We start from the raw sequence: 23,685 nt of genomic DNA, 5'->3' as shown, positions 1-23,685 counted from the left end.
GTAAATCACTTTTGTAGTTCTAGAAGATCTATATTTATTAGGAATATATACCTGACTTTATGGCTGTACATATCTAAGATCTGATAGAATAAAGATAATTAAATCAGGGTCTGTATTTTCTTGTACTTTTATTCCCATTTAAAAGTTCATGGATATTAGGATCGAAGGAGACAGTTCAGTCGGTACAGTGATTGCTATGCATGCTGAGGACCTGAGTTTAGATGCCAAGTACCTGCATAAAAAGCCAGACATGATGACAAATACCTGTCCTTTCAGTACCATGGAGACAAAGACAAAAGGATCCCTGGGCTCACTATCCAGCCAGCCTGTCTGAACTGATGATCTCCAGGCTCATTGAGAAACCTTGTCTCAAAAAATAAAGTGGAGAGTGATGGAGGAAGACACTTGACATTGACCGGTGGCCTCCACACCCCCACACATATGTAAAAACATATGCATGCAATCACACATCCAAAATCAAATCAAATCTGTGAATACTGGCTAGTATAAAAAGATGGAGTTTAGAATGAGATGAATTGAGCCCACAGCTCGGCTCTGCAAGTGTCAGTTGTGTGGTCTTGTGAACCTACACAAACAGTTTCTTTAACAGCTTCTCCAGGGTGGCAGAGACAATTCTGAGAGGTGACAAGGTGAACTTCACCAAACCTTCAGCCTGTAGTTTATCATCTCATACATATACTAGGAGATAGACCTGGTTTCTTTTCACTTGACTGTCTTACACATGTGTAAAATTCAGTTCCACTGAGGGTTCACCATTGATATTTTCATGACTAACCTTGGTAGTGGACTTGATTATATTGAGACATAAAAACCTATGGCACACATAGTGTGTCTGTGAAGGTGTTCCTATCATACACATAATGTGTCTGTGAAAGTGTTCCCAGAGAGGATGGACTGAGCATGAAAATCCATCCTGAATGGGTCAGTATCATCCTATAGGCAAGAGACCTGGGTAAAACAAAAGAAAAAAAATGAGAAAGCCCAAGATGGAGGCAGCACTCACTCCCCGATCTGTGCTTCCTACCTACCTTGAGATTGGTGAAGAAGTAGGAGGCCTCCTTAGCCACACACCAGTGCCAATGTAAGTTTCTACCTAAGTGCTTGTGACCAACCAACCATGTCCTGAGTCCTGTGAAACCAGGAGCAAAAACAGAACCTCCATCCTTTTGAGATGTTTACTGGGCTATTTCACAGCAACGGTACAAAACAAACGCAACCTCCAATGTTACACTGATTCTGTGTCTTCATAATTGCTTCACATTTAGAAATGTTCTGTTCACTCAAAACAGCTAAGGCCATTCAAGCATAATGGGCCCAATCTTGTTGATGGGGAAATCTAGCTTTAAATCCATCCCTGCGTGGAAACTCGGGCCACAATCAGTGGAATATCTCAGAGTTGGTTTCTTTCACCATGTACCCTTTATTCCTGTTACTGTTCTCTGTCCAAGTTATGATCAAAAGATTCATTCTCCAAATTCCCCCAGTGAAGTCTTAGAAAACAGCTTCCTGTCAGGTGTGAGAAAGAACCAATTTCATAAATAATTTACAGGAGGTATTTGTGAAGGAGAAAACTGAGTTTAAAAAGCCAAAGGAGGATGGCGGGCAGTAACAGCGTCAAAGCAGGGCACTGCCGCAGGCCTTCCATATCTTCAGGGCTCCCTCTCTCCCCTTGCCCTCTCTCTCCCTTCCTTCTTCTTCCTCCCCTTCCTCCCTCCCCTTCCTCTTTCTCTCTGTCTCTCTCCTCCTCCTTTCCTCTCTCTCCATTTCTCTTAGCAATTCTCCTAATAATTGCACTCTTTTAGAATCTTTAAATCCATTACTAATTCATACTATGAAGAGAATGTGTAATAGCTTTATAAATTATAGTAGATCAGAGTACAATTATTTTTTCTAATGACCCAAGATATAAGCAATAATTAAATTATGCTCCATGAAAACACAGGTGCAGCTGAATGCCCAGTGACACAGGGAGCACTGTCCATGCACATATTTTTACCCAAGATTGCAACAAAGGCCAAAGCAGTTAAAAAGCTAACGTTACTGATGGAGAAATTCTTCACATAGGGTCTGAAGAAAACAGTATGGAGATGCTTCAAACACCAGAATTAGAACTACCTTGTGACCCAGCCACGCCCCTTCTGGGTATCTCCCTGAAGGACTGCAAGTTGGTATACCACAGAGATGGTTGCATATCCAGATTCATTACTGCACTGTTCACAATACCCAACACAATGAGCATGGGTGCCTGCCAACAAATGACTGAATAAAGAAAATCTGTTCTACAAACAATGACATTTGAAAATATGCTTTATTCTGATCACAGGGGTATGTGCACATGCACATGGCTGCCCACAGACCCAGAAGAGGAAGTCAGATTGTGCTGGCACTGGATCAGCTAGTGCTCTTAACCACTGAGCCGTCTCTCTAAGCCCAATCATTTCTAACAGTATGAACATTAGATGGGAGCCATCAAGATGTCCCAGTTGCTAAAGTCCCTTGCAGCCAAGATTAATAGCATGACTTTGATCCCTATGACCTAGGTGGTGGAAGGAGAGGTCTGACGACTCCTACAAGTTGTCTTCTGACCTCCACATGTGTGCTCATGTGCACACACACACATACAAACACACACACACACACACACACACACACACACACACACACACACGAGAGAGAGAGAGAGAGAGAGAGAGAGAGAGAGAGAGAGAGAGAGAGAGAGAACGCACAAATATACATAAATGGGAGAAGATTAAACAATAGAATTTCTACAAAATACTGGTACTTCTTGGAGGTTCAACAACAGAGCTGAGCTCTCACCAAAGGAGGACTTTAATTATAGGACCAACAACCAAAAAGAAAAAAATCGAAGGGCTTTGGAGTAGGCTTTAAAGGGATCCACTACCCTTCAGGATGCACTCTCTTGAGACAAAGACTTCTTCCCTGTGGCTCAGACAGCTAACACACTACGGTACTGCACATCTTTATTGACACAATGAAGACCAAGTCAGGTGACAATGTTAAGAGATTTCAAGAGAAATGACAGGACATCATCCTGTGGATGGTGAATTTGTTCCATTCAGAAAGTCACTGAGCGAAGGTATTTTTTCCCCTTTAGAGGTCTCATATGAAACTTCTCTGAAGTCCAAATATGTATATACCTATGAAGAAAAGGCAGGGTTTCCCTCTTCTAGAACTTTCTCTTTCTTATGAACACAGTGCCGTCTGGTCACCTCTAACCTAGCATCCATCTCCTCCCATCTTACCTCAGCTTTTTCTCATTTCCTTCATCCTTTGACCCTCCCTTGTCCTCTGGCCCTGAGTTATTCGAGGTGATGAGTCCCAGTGCTTTTAGCTAGGACCCATAAGACAAGAGGCTGACACCAGAAGCAAACCCGCACATGTCTCAGTTCATAGAGAAAAACCTTTTCACAAAAACAGTGTAAGTATGAAGCCAACTGCACTAAGATGCTTAGTGACACCGTTGGTTTCAATTCCAGAGAAAACTGCATTTTTTATTGTAATCTGGAGACACTATGTGAAGACCGGCATTCGTGCACAGACCACATTTAGCTCCATGTGCCCATATATGTGTTCAATGTAATAGAAAATGTAATTAGCCTTCGCAGAACAGAGAGAAGTGACAGACACACACCAGTACAAGGTAACGTTTGAGTTGAAGGTAGGGGAAGTCAACCACAAAAGATCTGGCAAAAGAAGCCTCAGACAGGAAGCAGCTGGAACAAAGGAGTCACTTGGATTGTATGAGTGACACTGGGGAGGGGGAGTCTATATCGTTTAATCCAGCTAGCCTACCCTCAGTCCATGGTGGGGTACCAAGGAAGATATGACATGCTCAAGATCACCTATAAGAATGAGAGAAATTCTGTGGCATGTAGAGATGGAACAGAACACAGTCACGGGTGAGAGCTAGTATCACAGACATCCCAGAAGACTGGTGTTGGTACAAAACTAATTTCAGAGTCAGACACTAGTGAGGCCTGGCTCTTGGATTGAGTCAGCAGATGAAGTCCTTAGGGCCTGTACTATTATAGTCTAGGATAAAGGAAAGCTAAGGTGTGGCCTCCCTGCCTCCCACCACATGACATTTCCATACAGAGGCATCATCTCACAAAACAGATTCCTCCTAACCAAACTGTGATCAACATCTAACCATACATAGGATGCTACTGAAACCCCTCCATGATTATCCCCAGTTTAGCTTTTCCCTCACTGCCCTCTAGAGGCTAGAAAACAGTCAGCGCCTACTGTTGCATCATCCTTGGCAATCATAGATGGACACAGGACACAAGTCATTCAGCTGAGACAGGAGAGGTTGTCTCTGCACACACTTCAGGAAATGAATTTTCACTTCTGATTAAAGGGACAGTATTACTGTAGCTTTTTCCTCCTCTTCTAGCTTGATGAGTTGCCTAGAGTCCCAAAAGCCACATTGCAAACTGGAGACAAGCTTGGTCAAGATGGCCAAAGAAAAATGAAGCTACAGAGATCCTTGACATCGCTGAACCAACATCCAGACATTTTACAGTATGTGGAGCAGAGAAGGAAACAGATACTGTAACAGAAGGAGACTTAAACGTTCACCTAGACCACTCTCCCTGTGATTCCATGCCCCAGTACATGTAGCATCAGAGAGTAGTTCTAAAATAAAATGAACTGACTCAAAAGCAGACATGGGTATCTGGGCTCAGTCTTGGCCACATTGATTATTAGTTATGTGAACTTAAGCAAGTTTCTCAATTTATCTGCATTTATGCCACCAACTGACAATGAGGATTGTAGTAGAACCTAGGAGGGGGCTAGTTGTGACTGAAGGAGATAGGAACATGGTTAAAGTACTTGATATAACTGAACAAATCTATCTTTTAGAAATCTATCACTTTGCACAATGCATCTATGCCAATAATTGTTTTGACAACCTAGTAAACTTATATGGAACTATACCTAGAATATAATTACAAGCCAGTCAAGGCTGGCGCTTACAAGTGATGCATGGAATAAAGTTAAGAGAGTCAGAAAATGAGCCACTACTACTGACCCTTCTTACCCGACATGTGGTCTCCTGAACTGTTTTTCTAGTACATTCTACCTCTGGCCTTCCTTTCTTTGTATTATGTGATTAATTTTCCTGTGTTGGCATCTAATTCACATATACATTTTAAAATAGAGAAGAATAAAAACATATATTGACTAGTTATCATCAACAGACTTATCAAACAAGATTACCTTTGAAGAAGCAAATAAACCATCAAAGGCACTTACAACCTACAGCCCTGCAGGCTGAATCTCATTATAATCTTTGAGCATTCTCTTACAGATGCAGGAAGGTAATTTGACCTTCACAGCATGGACCTGTGGCTCCCACATCAATAATCCTGTGTGCCGTAATGCAGCCAGAAAAAAATAGGATACTGGATGGCTGCCTGTTTATAGGTAGGGCTTAACATACCTGGTTTATGAGGAAAGTAGTGTTCAGCTGCCAATACAAAGCACCTTGTCTCATCTATTTTATTCATGGGCTTAATGGCCCATGAAAGGGACTTATTTACAATCCCGTTCTGTTATTTAACTGCTAACAAACCCCTTTCTCTGTGCCCAGCAAGAATGTATTCCAATGTCTGTCCACTACCAAGAAATTATTCAGTCAGCAAGAACTGGCGACACTTCCATTCCCAGCAAGAGGACTGATTAAGGTAACTGCCAATGACCACTCAGTCAAATTGGATACAACAGAATAAACGCTCCTCTGATGGCTGTCTGAGCCCGCAAGAGTAGAAAAGAGACTTGATCAAAGAGCAGAGGGGTGGGGCTAAAGACCAGAGATAAACACGGCCATCATCTGAAATGAACACCCTGGGGCTGTTTAACAGTGGTAGGTAACGGTTGGCAAAAGGGATAAATGGCCCAGATTTTCCCGAAATGTGAAAGAAAATTCTTACATAAAGCTGATACATTTAAGGAACTGTACATACATTAAGAGAGCCATGGTTTCATAGTTCATCTGTACACTAGAAGGAACTGGTAGATAAGGGAAGGACAATGTCTTTATCTTTTGTGTGTATGTTTATATCATATATATATAGGAGATGTATATGCATATGTACATATAAGATAATTTGAATCCATATGTCCACAGGTCTGCACTGACATTTTCAGAACAATTGTACAGTGTGAGATAAACTTAGTAGACTGGTCATTCTCAAGAGCACAAAGAAGAAGCCTAACTAAATGCTTCCTGAAACTGGCTGTCCAGTGTTGGCCACAGACATAGGTGACTAAAATTTCATTTTAATTCATGAATGAATACAGTAAAAACTCACCTCCTCACAGTAGCCACATTTCATTATTATGTCTTACAGATCAAAACATTTCATTGTGTAGAAATTCTACACAACATAGAAATTCTTATTGAACAGCACTAGTCTGCAGAGACACCCCCTTCCTCTGGGCTTCCTAGGGTCCCTCTTACTAGCTGCTGATGAAAGTAAGGTCACATTCAAAGCATAAACAAGGTCACAAGACACCACAAGTGAGAAGAAACAAGACCTGCACAATGACAATACCAGCTAACATGCCAACATGAATGGGGAAACCTCCCAAGGCTCCAAGGCCCACATCTAGATGAAGAGCTACAGGCAATTAATGGATGACAGGAGAAAGAGAATTAGTTTTCCCCATGGATGAAGCCTTTCATAGCTTAGTCAATCCCAATCCCAAGCAGTCAGCCCCAAACACATACATATATGAACAATTAAATGGACTCAAAAAGTCTCCAAGTCTCTCTCTCTCTCTCTCTCTCTCTCTCTCTCTCTCTCTCTCTCTGTGTGTGTGTGTGTGTGTGTGTGTGTGTGTGTGTGTGTGTGTATAAAACAAGGATAATTCTAAAAAGAGGCCACTGATTTGAGAGGTATTGAAGAGGACAATGGAGGAGTTGAAAGGAGGAAATGGAAGGTTAGAAATTATGTAAACACAGGACTCATGCATGAAATTATCCAAGAAAAGATTTTAAAAAGCCAATCAATAAAAAGACACGGGGATCACCCAATGAATGAGATCTACATGAACAGCCTGGACATGAGTAGGAGCAATGAAGGCCGAGGGTCGAGGGAAAGAGAGTGGGAGATTCCACCTGGATCAAGAATAGAGAGGGAGAACAAGGAATAGGAGACCATGGTAAAGGAAGACTACATGAGAAAAGGAAGAAACAAAGTACTAAAGAGGCCCACAGAAATCCACAAAGATACCCCCACAAAAGACTGCTGGCAATGGCCGACATACAGCCGGGACTGACCTACTCTGGTGATGGGATGGCCAAACACCCTAATAGTTGTGCCAGAAACCCCATCCAAGGACTGAGGAATCTGGATGCAGACATCCACGGCTAGGCCCCGGGTGGAGCGCTGGGAGTCTAATTAGTGAGAAAGAGGAGGGTTTATATGAGCAAGAATTGTTGAAACCAAGGTTGGATAAAGCACAGGGACAAATAGCCAAACAAATGGAAACACATGTACTATGAACCAAAGTCTGAGGGCCCCCCAACTGGATCAGGCCCTTTGAATAGGTGAGACAGTTGATTGGCTTGATCTGTTTGGGAGGCATCTAGGCAGTGGTACCAGGTCCTGGGCTCGCTGCATGAGATAGCTGTTTGAAACCTGGGACTTATACAGGGACGCTTGGCTCAATCTGGGAGGAGGGGACTGGACCTGCCTGGACTGAGTCTATCAGGTCGATCTCAGTCCTCGGGGGAGGCCTTGATCTGGAGGTGGTGGGAATGGAGGATGGGCTGGGGGGAAGGGGAGAAGGGCAGGAAAGGGGAGAACAAGGGATTCTGTGGCTGTTATGTAGAACTGAATAGTATTGTAAAATAAAATTTAAAAAAAGAAAAAAATGTTCAAAAAAGAGTAACAAATTGGGAAAAGACCGGCAATGTTAGATATTATGTATTATCCAATACTTATTATAAGGAACATATTTTAACTGTTTTAAAAAAATCAAACATGAACTAAAATCCATAACAAAAGACAGAGATACCATCAGAAAAGATCATGCAGACTTCAAACAGCAACTAAAAAGTCCAGTCCACTCTCTGCTTCCCACCTGTGGTCACAGTGTTACCAGCTGCTTCACCTTTATGCTACCAGGCCTTCCTTACTATGATCTACTGCATCCCTCAAACTGTATGCCAAATGGATCCTTCTCCTTTAAGTTGCTTCTTGTCAGGTATCTATCTGGTCAAGTCAAGTAACTAATACAATAGTCAAGAGACAGGGAAGGCAGAGTTCAACAATCTAATTAGAATTAGATTTCTAAGGCTAGAAAAATAGAGAATGTGGGTAAGACACAATAATTGGAAGAGAATGGCTGAAAACTTCCAGAACTTGTGAGAGGTACAAAACCTGAAATTCAGTAAACAGGATGACTATGAAGATATCCATTCAGGTAAACTGTAACAGGAGTGTAGATCACCAAAAAACAAAGAAGAAATCTACAAGTAGAGTGAGCAGAATAAAAAGAACCATAATTGAAGGAGTATGGATAGCTTCCACCTGGATATTTCTACACTGGCAGATACCAGGGGGATAATGCCAGTAAGTTGCTGAGAGGGGACTGGATTTGTCTTTCCACAATGGAACTCCTATTTAGCATGTGGGCTTTAGCATTTAGGAGACCCTAAATTCAATCTGGAGGATTCTCAAAATTCTACAAGGCAATAATTCACAACTTAGAATTATATACTAACATAAATGATTGGGAGTGAAAGTGAAGTAGTAGTTTCTAGCTAAACTAAACTGGAAAACAATATGTTTACAAGGAAAGTGAGACAATGTTACAAACTCTCAAAGCCTTCCTCATGTGATGTGCTTCTTCATCGAGGCTGCTGTACCTCCTAAAGGTTTGAAACAGCATCCACCAACTGGGAACCGAGAGTTCAAATTCATGACCATAAGAAGCCACTGCTCATTCAAACCACATACAGAGAGCATGGATACCACGCACAATAGGTAGAAAGTAGAAGTGACTAGAATGGGCTTTTAAACAGATAAAGAAATTTAAAAAAAAAAAAAAAAAAGGTGGAGACTGGAGAATTGACTCAGTGGTTAAGAGCACTGGCTATTCTTGTAGAGGACCCAAGTTCAGTTCCCAGCACCCATGGTAACTCATGGTCATCTGTAACTCTAGTTCCAGGGGACTCTACACCCTCTTCTGGTCTCCATGGCACCAAGCACTCATGTGGTAAACTGATATATATGCAGAAAGAACACCCATATCTATAGAAAAAGAGAGAGAAAATGTGGTACTCATACACAGCAAAATTTTATTCAGCTGTAAAAGAGAATAAAATCATGCCATCTGCAGGAAAATGGATGGAGCTGGAGACCATTGTGCTAAGAAAACAAACCATTCTCAGAAAACAATAGGTATCACGTTCTTTTTTGTGTGTGCAGGATTTAGATTTAAGTGTGCGTGCGTGCGCGCGCGCGCGCGCGTGTGTGTGTGTGTGTGTGTGTGTGTGTGTGTGTGTGCACATATATATGGAATGGAGGGAAACGAAAGAGGGTAATGGGGAAGAGGAAGGAATAAGTGCAAAATATAATATCTTTGCATGAAAATTCCATAAGGAACCCAATAGTTTATATACTAACTTTAAAAATACTTTTAAAGCCCATTTTATTTGAATGTAGATATTGACATAACTACTAGAGGGATGATAGACAAGCTGTATAATTAAAGCCCACAAAGAAATACACCAAATATTGTTACTTGTCAAACCCCTGGCTGAGCTGAAATGACTGAGTTTTACTTTTATTCTCAAAACAAACAAATATTTCTACTATCATTAAAAAAAAAATGAGTCACTGGTTTCAAGAGCTCCCGCCTTTGCAAGACCACCAAAAGCTTTAAACTCTCTCCCCTACTTGGGCCAAGTAAGCAAAAAACAAATATGCACAAAGAAAATAACATCAAAAAACCCCAAAAATTTGACATGGTGATGCATGCCTAGAATCTTAGGACCTAGTAAATGAGAAAAGGAGGGTCAGGAGTTCCAGGCCAGCCTGGGATAGATAGTGAATTGAAAGCTAATCTGATGTACTAGACCTTGTCTCAAAAACAAAGAAATAAAAAAAAAAAAAGATTAAGATAGAGTTTCTGAAATGAATTGCATGAGTCCACACCACAGTCATTAACACGGAGTCATCATCAAATGAATAGGATAGCCTCAGATAGATAATCAAAAACCTAGGCCAGGACTCCAATTCCCTGAGCTTCTCTCAAAGGCGGCAGCTAACCCTGGCATTTCATCTGAACAGTTGTCTGTGCAAACAAAGGTCAAATGCTTCCTGGAGCAGTGCAAACCACCCAACCACAGAGATGCACCCCATCCTTCCTGCAGCCACAGCTCCCTGACCAGACACGCCGGAGCAGTCACAGCTCTCCACCAGACACCCTTTCCCCAAGACTCATCTGCTGACCCCTAAAGAAATGCCTAATGGGATTTTAAAGTTCAATTCGCAAGCTAACATCTAGCACACAGGGAACCGCTTTCTCAGTGTGTGCGCTCGCCTGTCATCTAATATATCCTGATGAGCCCGATCACTTCATTTACTTTGGAACTGGCACGCTCTCAAGTACCTATTCAGCAGGTCACTCCAGAAAGTCTTGCTGAGTGTGTGGAAATTTCAAGATCTTCAATCATATTTTCAGTTATAATGAACCTGCCATCAAAATAAAAGTGCTTAATGGTTTTTCCATTTCTTTTCTGTTAGAAGAATGGATGAATGGAGAGGGAAAGCCGGAACTAATACAGGAGATTCTTGCTCTAATTTGAAGCAGATAGTCTATTGTACTTTTTATCCAACCCCTCACTCCCATCTTCTTGTGCTTCCTCTCAAGACCATGAGCCTGACTCTAGATGACTTCAGGCAAAAAAAAAAAAGTTTGGACCTCAGAAAGTCAAATTAACATCACTGAAATGGTAGATGTGTCAGAAACTACCCTCGGAGGCCATGATGCTGGACCTGGATTCAGAGCTGAGTAAGGTTTCCAGGTGCCTTGAGTATCCACAGGGAGAGTGGAGGTGGAAGAGGCGAGGAGCGGGGGAGAGGTGAAGGAGGAAAAGAAGGGAGGTAGATGTAGAGGAGGAATAGAAGTCTGGGAGGAGATAGAAGTGGAGGGGTAGGAAGGGAGGAGTAGGGAGAGGGAAGGTGGGAGGGGAGGGAGAAAGGGGGATAGATAGGAGGGGACAGGGAGGGAAAAGGGAAGAAGAGAGAAGGGAAGGGAGAAAGGGAAGTGGAAGGGAGAGGTGGTGGATGGGGGCAGGGGGAAGTAATAATGGTCTTGGTAATAATGTTGGCGATGGTGGAGGTGGTAAAGAAAGCTGTTAGGTGGAGTATGAATTTGTCACAAGCTTGGGACACAAACTAAGCTTCTTAAACAAATTTTCAAATTAAACGAAGAGATAACATCAAAGAGAGACAGTGTAGACTTGGTGAAGCTTAAATTCACTCTGCATGTGTGAAGTTGAAATGGATCTTAACTTCCCATCAGTAGAGGAAGAAATCCTGGCCTTCCTATCTGGTGAATGATGGTGAGGGCTAAGAAAACAAGTCAGCCTCCATCATCTCAACATGGTACTCACAGGAAGCTAGGCCTCTGACTGTAACCTCTCACAGACCAGAAATCTGTGTACTTCGGCTCTTGGTACCGGAAATATTAAAGCCCACACTTACAAGTCAGGAGCTAGAACAATGAGGGAGCATGCACTGGTGTATGTGATTGCAATTTATCCAGTAGTAACATGGCATGGGAGGGGGGTGGGGTTTATACCCATTAAGCTCCAACAACCCACAAGAGAGGGAGTATAGAATTAAGGTGAGTAAACTTCCCTGGGGATCTCTTAAGTAAAAAGCAAAAACTTGAGTGCGTTTTAGGTTAAGAGAAATAGAAGTAATTCTGTTAGTTTTATTTTAAAATAGCTCATTGGAGACACACAATTTCTCAAGAAACACTGCAACCAAAATAAAATGTAATATTATGCATGCTGGCCAAATAGTGCAATAAGGCGACAGTGTAAATGTGGATAAACACAAGTTAAAGAAGAATGGGAAAGAAGGTGGACCTGGAGATACAGGATAGGGAAGTGGAGGGACAGTAGATGGCTACAACAGGACCAAATTGGGGCAGTTTCTGCAGATTGGTGGGGAAGTATATGGCTTAAGCAAACACTTTGTGAAGCCCAGTTTTTTATTTCATCAGTGAGGTCTACCTGCATTTAGTGTCTTCTGAAATGGCAATATCAATTATATCTTTTGTGTGGAGTCATTTATTTAAAGACCACATGTTTCCTGAATGTTTTCTAGCTTTGAATTGACCAAATTTCTCTGACCCAAATGCATTCTGCCTGCACAAAGAAATGGCTCTCTAAGCACAGAGGCCAGAAATGGTTGAAAGGAGTAGTTCTCAACCCTGAGGGCATACTAGAATCATAGCAGAGGACTTGAAAATACAATACTGATGGGTACCGTAACACACCTGCACCAGCTATCGGCATCCTGAAATGCATCTTGTTCAACACTAAAACCAAGTAGGGACTGGGGGAGGTTAGGAATTGGAAGCTGTGAGAAAATTCTCTTTCAAAGTCTCAGCCTTCAGGTTCCAAGAACCCCTGACCTTGAAAGGTGGCTACTGCCCAGATGAACTGACTCTGAGAGAGGCAGAGCATGTGGGTGCACACTACTATTGACACCCCCAAGAGAAGAGGCAAGTAGCTCCAGGTGGATGCCAGATTCCGAGACAGTGATGTTAAGGAGACTTCCTACGGCCACGGCCACGTATTCACTCCTGCCAGCTTGGACGTTTGTTTCTCCACCTCACTAATGGTTCACAGCATCTCACCATGTGTTGACAGCAGAGAGGTTTTGTTTACCTTTCTTAATGGACTCTAGGGCATCACAGGATGCAATAGTGATGGTTCTTTGCTTAGCAGGAGCTTGCAAATGAGGTAGGAAATCAGAAGTACATGGAAATAACCAATGCCTGCTTTCTCAGAGTAATTGGGGAAGCATTCTTCTGAGATTTCAAAAGAAGATGTCCTGTAAGTCTGGCTGTAGTTTTGATTTGGTTATTACCTTAAAAAACTAAATGAAGGGTCAGAGAAATGGCTTAGCAGTTAAGGGCACTCGTTGCTGTTCCAGAGGACCTAAGTTAAGTTCCCAGCACCCACATCAGGCATCAGGCAGATTGCAATCACATATAACTCCTACTCTAGGGGATCTTACGCCCCTTTCTGGCTTCTGTAGGAACTGTATACATGTGACACAGACAAAGACATTTTGAAAAAGAACTAAAACAATGTATTTATTATTTTCCTCCAAATCCTTTAAAATAAATTTTGATCCTGAGCCTTCTCCCAGCCTACTCCTTTAAATATTCACTGGGAAAGAAATCAATGCCTAATTATCCTTCAAAGGACACTGGGAAAGGCACATTATAGTCCACCGGGAGGAAATGGACCAAGAGAAAATTGCATTTTTCCGGGATGGGGGTCGGGGACAGGAATCTAGACTGAAAACAAATGCCAGGGAAAAAATGCAATTATTTAGAGCATATGTTTTTTTTTTTGAAATTTATAAAGAATAATGTCTATACTTAGCTATGTAACCTTGAATAAGACACTTCATCTCTACAAGCTCAGGTTTCTCATCTGTAAAATACATGCAATAAGATCATTTAAAGAATTATGGTGACCCTTTTACAATATAATAATAAAAAATGCAAAATGCTCAGCATGATGTTTTATGCCAAGGGAAGCCACCATGCATTCATTCAACAGAGATTTAACACCTACCTAGAATATATGAAGCACTGCTCTGGGGGCTGGGACGATGAACACAGGAGGTAAAAATCCCTGCCTTCCTATAAGTGGCTGTCTACTATTACATCACTCTGATAGTGAATTGCAGATTTAGATAGCGATGGCTGCAATGGAGAACATAAAAGCAAAGGAGGGGAGCCAGGGAGCTGGAAGGATGTGCAACTTTAACTAGAGTCCTCAGAAAGACTGCACTGACAGGTGACATGTGATCAAAAACTCAAGACAGAAGGCAATGAGCCATACAGAAGATAGAGTCATTGCCAAGGGCTAGAGAGATGGCTTACCTGGCAGATCAGTAAGGAGGGCAAGCTGTCGTGAACAGAACCCTGGGAGTCTCAGGCTAAGTACAGGGAAGTGAGGAGGAGATGGGATCGGAGGAAGGACAGAGCTGGCTGGGGAGGGTCCTCATGCTTTGCCTCTGCAGAGTGGCCTGGGCATGGTGTGCTTTATATTTTACCACGGTTACATTAACATGGGGGTGGGGGCAGGGGCAGTGCAGAAACTGGAGGGTGGAGAGGCCCGTGCAGGGACAGGATCACTGAGAAATCAATTCACAGCACAGAAGAGAGTTGGTCAGATCGATTCCAGATCATTTTGAAGACTGAGATCACAGGATGTGCTGACGAATTAAATTACAACATGAGGAAATAGAAGCAGAAATGGCTCCAGGTTTTTAGCCTAAGCAACTGGGATGATTCCCTTTAATTGTGGAAAAGCTAAAAGAAAAGTAGGTTAGAGAATATAGGTTGAGGAGTAGCTTGAATTCCATTTGGGATGCATTCTGCTTTACATATTTTTAAATATCAAATGCAGACATAAAGTGACCAGTAAAATTCATGAATTCAGGGTACAAAGGGTCAGGTCCAGACTTATAAATGTGGGCATCATCTGTCCATAGGCACTCCTTAGTGCCAGCACATAGTGTGAGGTCACTAAGAGAACTATAAGCAGAGAGAAAAGCCCATGAGGAGAGCTCTGGACTCTTCAGACGCTACATCTCAGGGAAGTGAGGAGGAAGCAGCAAGGGAGACTGAGAAGAATTAGCCAAGGAGGAAATACACAGGGGAGAGAGAAGGAGTGGAAGGAAGACATGAAGGGAAAGAGAAAGGGAGGAAGGGAGAAAATGCATGATTATGATGATATAGGTGGAAAGACAGAGGATAGACTAGGTGTATACATAAGTATAAATAATGGACAAATAAAAAATGATACACACATAAATGATAGATGTATAGACAGAGAATGATGGATATATAGATGATATACAGACAGATAAGATAATAGATAATAGATAGATAGATAGATAGATAGATAGATAGATAGATAGATAGATAGATAGATAGATAGATGATAGATAGGATAGGATAGTTAATGAAGGACACATTGATGATAGATGACTGGGAAATAGATGATAGATTTAAATTTCACAAAGATTAAATTCATTCACCTAATCATGCATGTACATATTCACCTACTCAAAATAAGCTACTATCAGCCAGATTTAAACCCAAGTTCTTTTTCTTTCCAGCCCTGTGACCATGGGCAGTGTCTTAGTGAGGATTTCTACTGCTGTGATACCATGGTACCTTGACCACAGCAACTCTTATAAAGGAAAACATTTAATTGAGGTGGCAGCTTACAGTTCAGAGGTTCAGTCCATTATCATCATGGCAGAGAGCATGGCAGCATGCAGGCAGATGTGGTGCTGGCTACATCCTCATCAGAAGGCAACAGGAAGTGGACTATAACACTGACTGAGTGAAGATTAAGCAAAAGAGACCTCAAAGCCTGACCCCACAGTGACACACTTCTTCCAATAAGTCCACATCTACTTTAACAAGGCCACACCTCCCAACAGTGCCCCCCCTATGAGTTTATGAGTGCCAGTTCCATTCAAACCACCACAGGCAATTATCCCACCTTGCTGAGTCCCTGTGGTCTTCCCTTAACTATGAAACAGGAAGAATAACACCAACTTTATAAGACTGTAGTAATGAGATGAGATATTTTAATACAAAGCACAGGAGGGCTTGTTATAGTGAAAACTCAATGAAGAACGGCAATAGTTCCTTTAATTACCATTCATAGAGTTCAGTTTGAGTACCTATAATGGACATTCAGTTTCAGACAGATAAGAGAATTCACCCCTCTCGGGTGAACTACAAGGGCGTTTAGCAATATTAAAAGTACTGTTAAAATCACTGTATTAATAATAAGTTCTTTGAGGTCTTATTGAAAGAATTTCTTTATATGTTCATTTTCCTGCGAATAAGTAAAGACTGAGGGACGGGGCAAGTTGGCCCTCTAATTAGCCGCTGTTATACTCGCCTGGCCACTCTGACTACCTTGAGTGAGAGTACTGTCAATTTGATAGCCAGCTGGACTACTTATGTCATGCATGGCCGCTGACCACTCCATCGAGCCCTTGAGGAAGCTGAAGCATAGCTATTTTAAACAGTGACAACAGGCTCTGCCATTACAAGACTCAGTACACTCTAGATCAGTAGTTCTCAACCTGTGGGTCACCACCACTTTAGGGGATCAAACCACCTTTTTATAGGGGTCACCTAAGACCATGGAAAACACTGATATTTACATTATGATTTGTAACAGTAGCAAAATTACAGTTATGAAGTAGCAATGAAAATAAGTTTATGGTTGGTGGTCACCGTAACATTATGAACTGTGGTGAAGAGTCGCATTGGGAAAGTTGAGAACCACTGCTTTAGAACTCGCTGCTCCTGCAACTAGTCTTCCTTCAGCCAGAAGGAAGCCCTTCCCCTGGAGGTCCAGCAGAGGGAAAGAGCCTGTGATTGGAGCAAACACAGACCTAGATTTGCACGCCTACAATGAAGACTATCTCTTTGCCTACCACAATTCCCACCTGGGTAGAGCAAAAGGCTCTCAACTTGCTCACTAGTAAAAATGTCACCATGGCAGGTATGGAAGAGGAGAACTCTTCTCAGAATAATAACCTAGCAGAAAAGATGGTCTGTGCAAACAGTTCGTAGACCATGGTCCCCAAGCAAAGCTCACTGAGGAGGGTGAACTTTTCTTCCCTACCTAGACAGTATCCTCAGCAAGTGGAACATGACACAGAGCTGACATCGAACTGTTTCATTCATTCATAAATGAATGAATGAATGACACGCTGAGACAAACACAAAGTCTGTGACATTAATTTTAAGAAAAAAAACAGCTGTCTTTTATAAGACAACTTTCTAAAAAGTATTTGTAGGGCCAGGGATTTAGCTCAGTGGTACAGCATTTTCCCAGCATTCACAAAGGGCTGGGTTTTATCCACAGCACTGGGGGACATTTTCTTGCATCTGCTTTGGTGGAGCCATTCCTATGGAATGCTACATTGTCCTATGTTATTGTTAATATACAAATTAAAATAAATTTTAAATAAAATGTGATGCCCTAAGACCCACCACCCCCAAAAAACCACCTGAGGTAAAGGCCACCTGTGGTCATTTGCTCTCTTCAGCATGATAAGCCAGTATTCAAACACATCATTCCAGTCTCCTGTGAGAAAGCAGGTGGGAGTCCTGTAGGGTGAGCTGGGGTCAGGCATTGCCTTCATTCAAACTTCCATGGTGGCTGTATCTCTCACAAAGCCCTGCAGGCCAGCATGGCTGTGTACTGCCCATACCCTAAGTATGAGGATATGAAGACACAAAGGAGATTGTTCTCTCTCTCTCTATCTATCTATCTATCTATCTATCTATCTATCTATCTATCTATCTCTGTGGTGTGCACATGTGTATGCAGGTGTGCTTACCTGTGCAGGCATATGTAGATACCACAGGACAGCATTGGAAGGTTTAGAGGTTTTGTTGTTGTTGTTGTCTGTCTGGTTGGTTGGTTTTGATCACTTTGCCAGTGTATTTTTTAAGACAAGGTCTCTTATTGAACCTAAAGCTTCCTATTTCAGCTATAATGACTAGCCATGGAGCCCCTGAGGTCCACCTGTCTCAACGCACCTCCCAGAACTTGGGTTACAGACACAATTTGCAATACTCAGCCTTTCCATGGGCTCTGGACATCTGAACGTAGGTCCCCATGCTTGCGCAACAAGCTCTTTATGCAGGGGACAATTCCCCCAGAACCAGGAAGTTGTTTTCTAAGTGGGGACTGTTTCCCCACTAGCCTGAAAATGTTTGCAGATTCATAGACAGAACAATCAATTAAACTAACAGATTAGATGATTCCAGAGTTGAAAACAAAACATGTGCATGCACTGCAGAATATCTGAAAATACCAACATACCCCAAAATAACGTCTCCCATATTGTCACTCCCCAGGATAACCTCTTAGACCATTAGAATTTAAAACTCAAACTACAATGAACAGAGAGTTGTGGCTTGTTATATTATTTCCTTTCGTATTCTTTTAACATCACTATAAATCTCTCTCTCTCTCTCTCTCTCTCTCTCTCTCTCTCTCTCTCTCTCTAATGAGAAAGAAGATATTAAGGCTGTAACACAAATCTTAAAAGGTCTTATTAATAAAGACAAATCTGGAGCCAGGTATTGGGGTGAATGCTGAAAGATCAGAGAGACAGAACAGTCCACAGCTAACCTCACCTTGCCAACTTCTCAGCCGATCCTGTTTCCTCAGACTGGAAGCTTCTGAGTCCTCATCCAAATGGATCTCAGCTGAACTGCTGCTCAAAGCTAAAAGCTTAAAAAGCTGCTCAAAGCTAAAAGCTTAAAAAGGCTCTAGTTTCTGGTCCTCATGCCTTTTATACCTTTCTGCTTCCTGCCATCACTTCCTGGAATTAAAGGCCTGACTGTTTCTAGTGTGGCTTTGAACTCACAGAGATCCAGATGGATCTCTGACTCCTGAATGCTAGGATTAAACATGTGTGCTACCACTGCCTAAACTTATGTTTAACATAGTGGTTATTCTGTTTTCTCACTCCCAGATAAGTTTATTGGGGTGCACAATATATTGGGGAACACAATATCACCACATAGGGCTTAGTTCAAAATCCTCATTTTATAGGAGGAAAGGTGAAGCTCAGAAGAGAATGCCACTAAGGAACCGACAGCTGTTTGTCTGGGCAGAACCAGAGACTTGGGTTCCTACCTCTTGAGTTAGCATTCTCTATACTAAGCTGTTGTGGGGAAATCCCACCATTACATAGCCACATCTTTGGTCTTCATGTGTTTTGTTTTTAAACAGCTCTTTGTGAACTTGGAACAGAGGGGAAATTTAAGCTTCAGGATACAAAATTGCAATGAGTATTCTGTCTGGGCACAAGTCCTTCCAACACGTGGAGTCCCACCGGGTGAGCTATCACCCTGCCACTTAGCTTAGGACCTCTCCCCATTCAGCCCTTTTCTCTTATCACAGTCCCTAGGATTTTGTCTGCTTTTCTATGTACCTTCAATCTTACCCACATCCCCTCTCTTTTTGGGCGAGTGTTAGTAGCTGTAACAACAGTTTATGGAGTACTGGACAAATGTTCAGCACCATGCTAAAGTTATCTGACAAACCTTAGGGGCAGCCTGTGTTTATTCATTATCCCTACTTTATGAATATAGAAATAGAGAAGTATAGACCTTGAAATCAGGCTTGATACTTGGACTGTTCAATTCTTCCCATCTCCCCTCAGTAGTGACAAAGGTGACCCTGCCAGGGTCTTGCCTTCTTGGCTGTGTTTGAAGTCTTTCTGTCCCGTTGTAAGTCACTACAGAGTCGTAAACGAGAGTCACAGCAAGCATTTCCTTATCTTTTTTCTCTATATATGAAATACTAAGCACAGCGATTTTCAACAGAGGTCAGCTTTTCCAACCAAGGGTAATTCTGCCTCCCAGGAAGTGTGATGATGTCTGAAGACATGTTTGATTGTCACCACTGTGGTAGGAGATGCTACTGGTTTCCATGGGGTAGAGTTAGGCTCACTACCTAACATCCACAACAGGGGATTAATTTATCTAGCATCAAATGGAAATCCTGCTATATTCAAGAAAGCCCAAAGGGATGGAAGGAAGGCTTGCTGGACCAGGAGTTCATTTCACTTCTCATGGCGTTATCCAGGGTCAGCCCAAACATACACTCCCTAGGGGTTCAAGGCAAATGGTACATTCTTTTGATAGTATGATTACTGTCAACAAGTTTGCAAATGAGCCTATCACCACTCTGAAAGTAGCACCTCATATCTCCCAGGCAACTCGCTATGCAAGGGAACAAGAGAGAAGTAGCACATCCATAATGCAATCTGCGCACATTCACAGACGTGTGCTCCATGCTCACAGGTGCTCCTCTGAAGGTACCAGATTACAATTGGCAGTAATAACGCCTTCATCTGATGTGTCTTCCCCAGGATGTGCTCTGATCGTGAAAGTAAGTTGAATTTTAAGCCTAAAATAAAGGAACTACTTGGGGCACTAGAGTTGTCTAAGAGAAAGAATGAATGTTACCCACAACTCTGTGAGCCATAATGAATTGATCACTCAAATTTCATACTCTCAGATAGATATGAAAGATGTGCAAGCTTAAGAAGCTCTCCTCAGATGTATATCCCAGTCCCAGCCCCAGACCAGCCCAGACCAGCTCAACCACAGTCCAGCTCCAGCCCCAGCCCCAGCCCCAGCCCCAGGCCCAGCCCCAGCCCCAGGCCCAGCCCCAGCCCCAGCCCCAGCTCCAGCCCCAGCCCCAGCCCCAGCCCCAGCCCCAGCCCCAGTCCCAGCCCAGACCAGCTCGGCCACAGTTCAGGCCCTGCCCCAACCCTGGCCCCATCAATCCAAGCTCCAATATTTAATGTTGTATTCAAAGTATATGAGGCCAAGTTTCAGATCTGCTGTAACAGGATGTGTACAAACCCACACTTACCTCTGCTCCATTGCAGCAGTTCATTAAAATACAGTTACAAACCAGCCCTGACTCTTAACTCTCTATATAATCAATCTGTAGTTTCGATGGCCTTTTGAAGATCGCCTATCAACTCCAGGAGAAAGAAATGAAGTTTCATTGTTTGTTAGAACTGTGTTTCTTTCTACACTCCCAGGAAGGGTTTCTGCCTGCTCTTCACAAGGGTGATTCAGTTCCAACAGCTCCATAGATCACTACTGTCTGGTGTAACATCCAAATGACCTACAGTGTGAACTACAAAAACTACTATTTTTTCCTGGGCTTCCTGCAGGGCTATCCCTTCCAAGGAGGGAGAGGACATGAAAGAAGTACTTTCTAAGCCCTCCCCACACAGAGATGTGTTCTCTACACAAATCTATTTGCCAAGGCAGACAAGGTGGAGAGAGACAAGGACTGGCCTTCCTCCCCCACTCCCTAGGTAGCACAGATCAGAGGGATGAAGTCAAAGTGAGGCCGGCCAGGAGGACAAAGCAGTTTAGATACAGAGAAGATTCAAGAGGTAAGCCAAGTGGTCCTTAACTAGACAATGAGGCGATTCTGCTATAAAACTCTGCTGGCGTCTGCTTGCCACCTCTTAAAAACTAGTCTCTTAAAATTAAAAACTTAAAAAAAAAAACTTTCCTTTTGGTGACTTTAGAGACGTAGCCATCCCGGGCTGCAGCCACCATAGCAATACACACATTCTCCTATTGACTCATCAGGTGATACAGGGATTCAATAACTCCCATACCTGTAAGCCCATCTGGGCATGTGTGATTTCCACAGCTCAGCTTCCTATCTGGCATGAAATAAAGCTTTGGTCAGTTAAATTGAAATGGTGTAAAACTATGTAATGATGCCGTGTTGGTGAGCTCTAGGTTTGGCTTGTATTACATTATCCAATGGTTGATCTCTGCTGAGCACTTAGGAAATGTGAGGTAACATCCCAGGAACTAATTCATTGGCACATCACCTTGTTCTTTGAACATTTTCATTAGGTGCTAATATCAGCAGTTTGTATTGGGGTGAGCTAAAGCTCAGAGATCCATCTGCAGTCATGTGTGTGGTGTGTAAATGGCAGATCAGGAGTCAACACAGGCATTTCATCCATGAAGTCCAAATTCTTAACCTCTAGGATCTGTTAATATAAGAGACATCCAACAGAAATAATATGAAGAGAAGGGTTTAGGTCTAGAGAAAGTGAATGTGGTAAGAAAACACTGGGCTCATTAAAATGGAACCCCAGAGAGTTGCCTGCAGAAACAGATCCACAGGCAGGTGACTCAGAGGCCAGCATACCTCCCAAGTTCTCATGTCTCACAAAGGCTGGTACACACAGCCTGGAGATCTTACCGCTTCTCACCCACAGCACTGCATGATTGGAACTCAATTCTTTGTGGTGCAGAGCTTGCTTTGCACGTAGAGAGCGTTCACAGCATCCTTGCTCTTTACCCAGACACAACTCTTTTCTCTCCTGAGCTTGTGACAGCCCAAAACATCTCCAGATATTGCCAAATGTCCCCTCTCAGGCAACATTTCCTCTCACCCAGGAAGCAGACAAGAAAGAAACACAAAGAATCCTCTTGTTTGCTTTCGCTGTCCTGGGCCGCAGCTGGTGTGCAAGGTAACCCTTGTTACCCTTTGGGGAATATTCCTTCATTCCTACAACACTGAGTCTTCCTGGCTAGGAGGTAGTCCTGAAGTAGCCACATCCTACTCAGTGTGTGGGAGTCTATATTCCTGTGCAAAGCCTTGCTCATCCAGAGAAAAAGAAACACTGTTTTTAGTCTTGCCTTATAACTAAAAAGCCTTAACCAGATTAATACACTCTGGGAGCTCAGAAGAGCAATTACAGTCACTTGCATTTCAAAGGGCATGAACATGAGGCTCAGAAAGGTTAAGCCATTTGTCCAAAGTCAGAGAGGTAGCTCCTGTTAGAGTGAGGGTGCCAACCTAGACCTTAATTTCAGACTTTTTCATAGCTCTCTACCATCCTCGGGGAAGTAAAGCCTGCAAAAGACCAATTAAAACAAAAAGAGAAATGAAGACTCCCCCAACTGCTTTCCAATGATTAAATCATCTTGAGGAGAGGGGGGGGTGTCCCAACATTAGAAACACTTAAGATGAAGTAGGACGGGGAGCAGATTGGGAGGCAGCCTCGTGCACATGAAAAATGAGTAAGGACCATGGCGCATCCATCTCTCACTGAGCCATTTGGTAAATAATAGATCTGAGCGTTCCTGTAGTAAGCTCACTTGATAAAAAATTTCCACATGCAGCTCAAGAGTCACAAAAAATATCCATCTCTGGCCCCAGCCGGGGGAAGAAACCGTGCCTTCCACACTGGTCTTATCTTTGCATCAGCACCGGGGATGTCTTTTGCTCCAGGGCAGACATGATATAATGCACCTGCCACACTGAACCAGCCTGAGCCGACAACAGGACTGACAGAGAGGAAATCTGTACTCCCCAGTCGCGAGTTCTCATAATCAGGAAGATCAGGTCCAGACATCTGACCACACTGTGGCCTCAGCAGTGGTAGTGGTTCATCCCCTATTGCCTCCATTTAGCAGGTCTGCCCTGTACCTGCCTGCCAGTGCCCTGTGGGTCCACAATGCACAGAGCTGTAGCATGGTAACAGAATCTACCACTGAGGCTTTTCACCCCCGTGGCTCTGCCTCCTCCTTTGAGGACTGTGAAGCCTATGTGAGTCATTGGACATTTATTATTAAAACCCATTCTATCCTAATTGCAGACATCAATAGGAGTAAGAAAGGGTCCTTGGCCTGTGTCATTTGAATATTTTAGGTTCAATACCTGAGTCCAAACTGTGGTAAAAATAAGAGCTAAGTGTGACCAACTAACTGTCCCTAAGTTATCTCTGGGGGTGGCATTTAAACAAGGTATTACAG

General features: G+C 42.8%; 1 protein-coding gene and 1 long non-coding RNA gene across 3 annotated transcripts in view; one reads left to right on the top strand and one right to left on the bottom strand.

The window, feature by feature from the left end:
• The window catches only part of Nell1 (neural EGFL like 1), an 850,988-nt gene that overhangs the window by 479,178 nt on the left and 348,125 nt on the right, over nucleotides 1-23,685 (bottom strand). The window lies entirely within an intron of this gene.
• LOC119086671 lies at nucleotides 8,342-10,784 on the top strand. The gene is made up of 2 exons (XR_005090018.1): nucleotides 8,342-8,627; nucleotides 10,350-10,784. It is a non-coding gene; the product is annotated as an uncharacterized LOC119086671 (long non-coding RNA).

This window comes from Peromyscus leucopus, chromosome 1 (genome assembly GCF_004664715.2).
Source record: "Peromyscus leucopus breed LL Stock chromosome 1, UCI_PerLeu_2.1, whole genome shotgun sequence".
Lineage (NCBI taxonomy): Eukaryota > Metazoa > Chordata > Mammalia > Rodentia > Cricetidae > Peromyscus > Peromyscus leucopus.
Note: the sequence above shows the minus strand (reverse complement) of the source record. Positions and strands in the feature narration are given on the sequence as shown.